Source organism: Salmo salar, chromosome ssa13 (genome assembly GCF_905237065.1).
Source record: "Salmo salar chromosome ssa13, Ssal_v3.1, whole genome shotgun sequence".
Classification (NCBI taxonomy): Eukaryota; Metazoa; Chordata; class Actinopteri; order Salmoniformes; family Salmonidae; genus Salmo; species Salmo salar.
In genome coordinates, this window is record NC_059454.1 from 54,877,379 (window position 1) to 54,883,685 (window position 6,307).

Genomic DNA, 6,307 nt, shown 5'->3' on the forward strand with positions numbered 1-6,307 from the left:
GGACAGTGTGGTTAGATAAAGGAGAGTCTTGTCTTTAAAATGCTGTGAAATAGTCATATGTTTGAAAAATGGAAGTTTTGGGTTTTTTGAGGAATTTGTATTTCGCGCCACGCCTATCATTGGATATTGGAGCAGGTGTTCCGCTAGCGGAACGTCTAGATGTAAGAGGTTAAACTCAGTTTCACATTGCAAACAATATGCAAATAAACATATTTTTTTTACAACATAACATAGACCACAATTGTAATCACATTGTTATTATTAATGTCTTTTCAACATTTTATTTATTTATTTCTTCCATTTTGTATTTTAGTCTTTTCAGTACTGGTAGCGTTTTGGCATTCTGATAGTTGATTTCACTGGTGTGTCAGTGTTTACATTGTTGCTTTCCACTGTTTGTTTTGGTGTTGTTGGTGCTGGAGAACACACAGGTGAGTAGTTTTCTTCCAGGCTGACACTTGTTTCAGGTTCTCTTTCCACCAGATAAGGTAAGTCTATTATGGTTTCTGAGTGTGTTGTTTCATGGATTTGTAACAGGTATCTCTTGTTCCTTCTGTAGATTTGTTTAGTTTTTTGTACTATGTATGACCTTGGCTGGTCACGTTTTCCAAGTACAATTGCGGGTTGCCATTTGTTGACTTGTCTGATCCTTACTTGTTCTCCTTCCTTCATGACCGAAAGCTTACGTGTGCCTTGGTCAAAGTAGTGTTTTTGTCTCTGCTGTCTGCTTATGAGATGGCACCTGACATGCTTTAACAAACTCTTTTAATCCGTAATCTTTGCCTTCAGCCTTCTTCCCATTATTAGTTGTGCAGGTGAGAGACCTACTCCGTCCAGGCGTGTGTTTCTGTAGTCGAAGGAGAGCTATGTAAGGATTTCCGTTGCTGTCTTTTGCTTTTTTCTATAGGTTTTCACAGTCTGAACTGCTCTCTCAGCTTTGCCGTTTGACTGTGGAAATCTAGGGCTCGACGTGACATGTTTGAACTCCCAGCTGGTAGTGAACTCTGATATTTATTGACTCACCAATTGTCTTCCATTGTCGGAGAACAAAACGTCAGGCACCCCATGCCTTGCAAAGATTGACTTTAGTGCTGTAATGATGTGTTTACTTGTTGTTCCTCTGAGCTTGGAGATTTCTGGGTATTTAGAGTAGTAATCCACACATAGTAGATATTCTGTGTCATTGTAATGGAGGAGGTCCACTCCAACTTTGGCCCAAGCTCTTCCTGGAACTGGATGAGATAAGCTCCCTTTGGTTGTTGTTTTTGTATGTGTTGCAGACTGCACATTAATCTGTTTAGCTATGCCTGGCCAGAACAGAACATCCCTTGCTCGTTCCTTACATTTTACAATTCCCTTGTGTGCTTTATGGATTTTTTTTCCATAATTTCTTCTCTCATTTTCTGAGGAGCGACAAGTTTTGAACTTTTGAACAGCAGTCCATCTGAGTATGTCAAGTCCTCACTGAAGGTCCAGTAGTGCTTTGTTTTCTTTGCAACTTTCTCTCTCATGTCTGGCTATCCTTTTTTAACTGTTTCTGTGACCAGTCTCAACTCTTCATCTTCTGCTGTTGCTGTTTTGAATTTCTGCCATTTCTCTTCTGAAACAGAAAGTTGATGAGCGATATAGTTTACATCCAGCAATTTCTCTGTTCCTTCAGGTATGCTCAGCTCAATGTATCAGCAATGTGCGTCTCCTTTCCTGGTTTGTATGTCACATGTAGACTGTGTCTCTGTAGTCTTATCAGCATTCTCTGCAGTCTGGCTGGTGCTTTCTGGAGAAACTTCTGAAGATTCCTTGTTTCCAAGGGCTTGTGGTCTGATTCCACCTGGATCTGGTATTGATGAAACTTCTCGCAGCCATACACTATCGCCAGTAGCTCTTTTTCCAATTTGAGCGTATCTCTTTTGACAGTCTGTGAGGGATCTTGACCCGTATGCGATTGGCTGACCATCTTGCAGGATGACGGCTCCCAAGCCTTCTGACCTTGCATCCACAGATAGTGTCAGAGTTTTTGTCACATCGTAGTACTTTAACACTGGCACATTGCTGATGGGTGTTTTCAAGCTTTTGAAGCTCTGTTCCTTTGAAGACTCCCAGTGCTACTGAACGTCTCCTTCCAGCAGATGTCTCAGTGGTGTGCTGGTGGTGGGATGAACTTTTGTAAGATAATGCAAAATTCCTATGAACCTCTGAAGCGCTGCTTTGTCCTGTAGCTTTGGCATTTCTTGTATTGCTCTGACCTTTTCGGATTCTGGTTTCAGGCCTTCTTTGCTTGATGAAAACCTGCTCCAGAGTGCTCAGGACCTCAGACTGGGGCAAAGGTTCACCTTCCAACAGGACAACGACCCTAAGCACACACTCCAATTTTGGGCTAGATTTCATTTTAGTCATTTAGCAGACACTCTTATCCAGAGCGACTTACAGTAGTGAATGCATACATTTCATACATTTTTATTCTCCGTACTGGTCCCCCGTGGGAATCGAACCCACAACCCTGGCGTTGCAAACACCATGCTCTACCAACTGAGCCACACGGGACCCTCTAGGTTCAGAGTAGTCGGTGGTCGCATTTGTTCCATAATGTTGAGCTTCCCGTTGTATTACTTTTTAACCTGTTAGGGCTAGGGGGCAGTATTGACACGGCCGGATAAAAAACGTACCTGATTTAATCTGGTTACTACTCCTGCCCAGTAACTAGAATATGCATATAATTATTGGCTTTGGATAGAAAACACCCTAAAGTTTCTAAAACTGTTTGAATGGTGTCTGTGAGTATAACAGAACTCATATGGCAGGCAAAAACCTGAGAAGATTCTCTACAGGAAGTGGCCTGTCTGACAAGTTGTTGTTCATCTTGGCTCTTTTTATTGAAGACTGAGGACCTTTGCTGTAACGTGACACTTCCTACGGCTCCCATAGGCTCTCAGAGCCCGGGAAAAAGCTGAATGATATCGAGGCAGCCTCTGGCTGAAACACATTATCGCGTTTGGCAAGTGGCTGATCAGAGGACAATGGGCTTAGGCGCGTGCATGAGTCGACCCCGTGCTTTATTTTCTTCTTTTTACCTAAACGCAGATTCCCGGTCGGAATATTATCGCTTTTTTACGAGAAAAATGGCATAAAAATTTATTTTAAACAGCGGTTGACATGCTTCGAAGTACGGTAATGGAATATTTAGAATTTTTTTGTCACGAAATGCGCCATGCTCGTCACCCTTATTTACCCTTTCGGATAGTGTCTTGAACGCACGAACAAAACGCCGCTATTTGGATATAACAATGGATTATTTGGGACCAAACCAACATTTGTTATTGAAGTAGAAGTCCTGGGAGTGCATTCTGACGAAGAACAGCAAAGGTAATAACATTTTTCGTATAGTAAATCTGACTTTGGTGAGTGCTAAACTTGCTGGGTGTCTAAATAGCTAGCCCTGTGATGCCAGGCTATCTACTGAGAATATTGCAAAATGTGCTTTCACCGAAAAGCTATTTTAAAATCGGACATATCGAGTGCATAGAGGAGTTCTGTATCTATAATTCTTAAAATAATTGTTATGTTTTTTGTGAACGTTTATCGTGAGTAATTTAGTAAATTCACCGGCAGTGTTCGGTGGGAATGCTAGTCACATGCTAGTCACGTGCTAATGTAAAAAGCTGGTTTTTGATATAAATATGAACTTGATTGAACAAAACATGCATGTATTGTATAACATAATGTCCTAGGGTTGTCATCTGATGAAGATCATCAAAGGTTAGTGCTGCATTTAGCTGTGGTTTGGGTTTATGTGACATTATATGCTAGCTTGAAAAATGGGTGTCTGATTATTTCTGGCTGGGTACTCTGCTGACATAATCTAATGTTTTGCTTTCGTTGTAAAGCCTTTTTGAAATCGGACAGTGTGGTTAGATTAACGAGAGTCTTGTCTTTAAAATGGTGTAAAATAGTCATATGTTTGAAAAATTTAAGTTTTTGCATTTTTGAGGTATTTGAATATCGCGCCACGGGATTACACTGGCTGTTGAGTAGGTGGGACGCAAGCGTCCCACCTAGCCCATAGAGGTTAACTTCTGACACCATGTAATATATTAGCACACTGAGGCAGGGATTCGGGTAAAATAACGTTTATCTGATGTCATCGGTCAAATACAGATGATCACATGTACGGTAGTAAATAGTAACAGCTCCACCCTCAGGCATGTACGTACATGACAGGCACAAAGTCAGATTCCACAGCCACAAAGTCAACATTTTAGTAATTTAGCAGACGCTCTTATCCAAAGCGACTTACAGTGGTGAGTGGAAACTTTTTCATACTTAGCTTATTGGTCTTAATTTATGGTTAGGCATAAGGTTAGCGGTATGGTTAAGGTTAGGTTTAAAATACAATTTGAACCTGTTATGGCTAGGGGGCAGTATTTTCACGCCTGGATACAAAAAACGTACCCGATTTTAATCTGATTATTACTCCTGCCCAGAAACTAGAATATGCATATAATTATTAGCTTTGGATAGAAAACACTCCAAAGTTTCTAAAACTGTTTGAATGGTGTCTGTGAGTATAACAGAACTCAAATGGCAGGTCAAAACCTGAGAGATTCCTTTACAGGAAGTGGCCTGTCTGACCATTTATTGTCTTTCTTTGACATCTCATTCCATTACAAAGGATCTCTGCGGTAACGTGACACTTCCCACGGCTCCAATAGGCTCTCAGAGCCCGGGAAAAACCTGAATGTCGTCATTCCAGCCCCAGGCTGAAACACATTATCGCCTTTCTCAAGTGGCCGATCAAGGGACTGTGGGCTTAGGCGCGTGCACTGGCCGCCCCCGTCTTTGTGTTTTTTCCTCTGTTTACCGAAAAGGAGATTCCCGGTCGGAATATTATCGCTTTTTTACGAGATAAATTGCATAAAAATTGATTTTAAACAGCGGTTGACATGCTTCGAAGTACGGTAATGGAATATTTAGATTTTTTTTGTCACGAAATGCACCATGCTCGCGACCCTGATTTACCATTTCGGATAGTTTCTGGAACGCACGAACAAAACGCCGTTATTCGGATATAACGATGGATTATTTTGGACCAAACCAACATTTGTTATTGAAGTAGCAGTCCTGGGAGTGCATTCTGACGAAGACAACAAAAGGTAATCAAACTTTTGTAATAGTAAATCTGATTATGGTGAAGGCTAAACTTGCCGGGTGTCTAAATAGCTAGCCCGTGATGGCTGGGCTATGTACTTAGAATATTGCAAAATGTGCTTTCACCAAAAAGCTATTTTAAAATCGGACATATCGAGTGCATAGAGGAGTTCTGTATCTATAATTCTTAAAATAATTGTTATGCTTTTTGTGAACGTTTATCGTGAGTAATTTAGTAAATTGTTAGTAAATTCCCCGGAAGTTTGGGGGGGGTATGCTAGTTCTGAACGTCACATGCTAATGTAAAAAGCAGTTTTTTGATATAAATATGAACTTGATTGAACAAAACATGCATGTATAACATAATGTCCTAGGTGTGTCATCTGATGAAGATCATCAAAGGTTAGTGCTGCATTTAGCTGTCTTCTGGGTTTTTGTGACATTATATGCTAGCTTGAAAAATGGGTGTCTGATTATTTCTGGCTGGGTACTCTGCTGACATAATCTAATGTTTTGCTTTCGCTGTAAAGCCTTTTTGAAATCGGACAGTGTGGTTAGATTAACGAGAGTCTTGTCTTTAAAATGCTGTGAAATAGTCATATGTTTGAAAAATGGAAGTTTTCGGATTTTAGAGGAATTTGTATTTCGCGCCACGCCCATCATTGGATATTGGAGCAGGTGTTCCGCTAGCGGAACATCTAGATGTAAGAGGTTAAGAGAAATTGTAGAAATGGGCAGGGTTCATTACTTTGTGGCTATAGAAGCTAGCGACGACTGCCCCACCCTTGTCCTGCTCCTCCTTCCAACTGTTGGTTAGTTCTATACAGGGTTCCTTGGGACATCCCTACCCTAAACCCTAACCCCTACCCTTACCTAACCTTAACCCTTACCAGGAAGAGTATCTGCTGCTTTCGCAACAGCTAATGGGGATCCTAATAATAACCCAAATACTGTATCCATTTTCAATTTCAACTTCAATGGGGTAGGGGCATCCCAAGGATACCGGATAGCAAGGACCAAACTGGTGGAGGTGTGTCATCCCATCATTCTTTCAATGAATTCTTCAATAGTCTATTACAGGCGTATTAACATCTTCTTCCTGCCACACACACACACACACACACACACACACACACACACACACACACACACACACACACACACA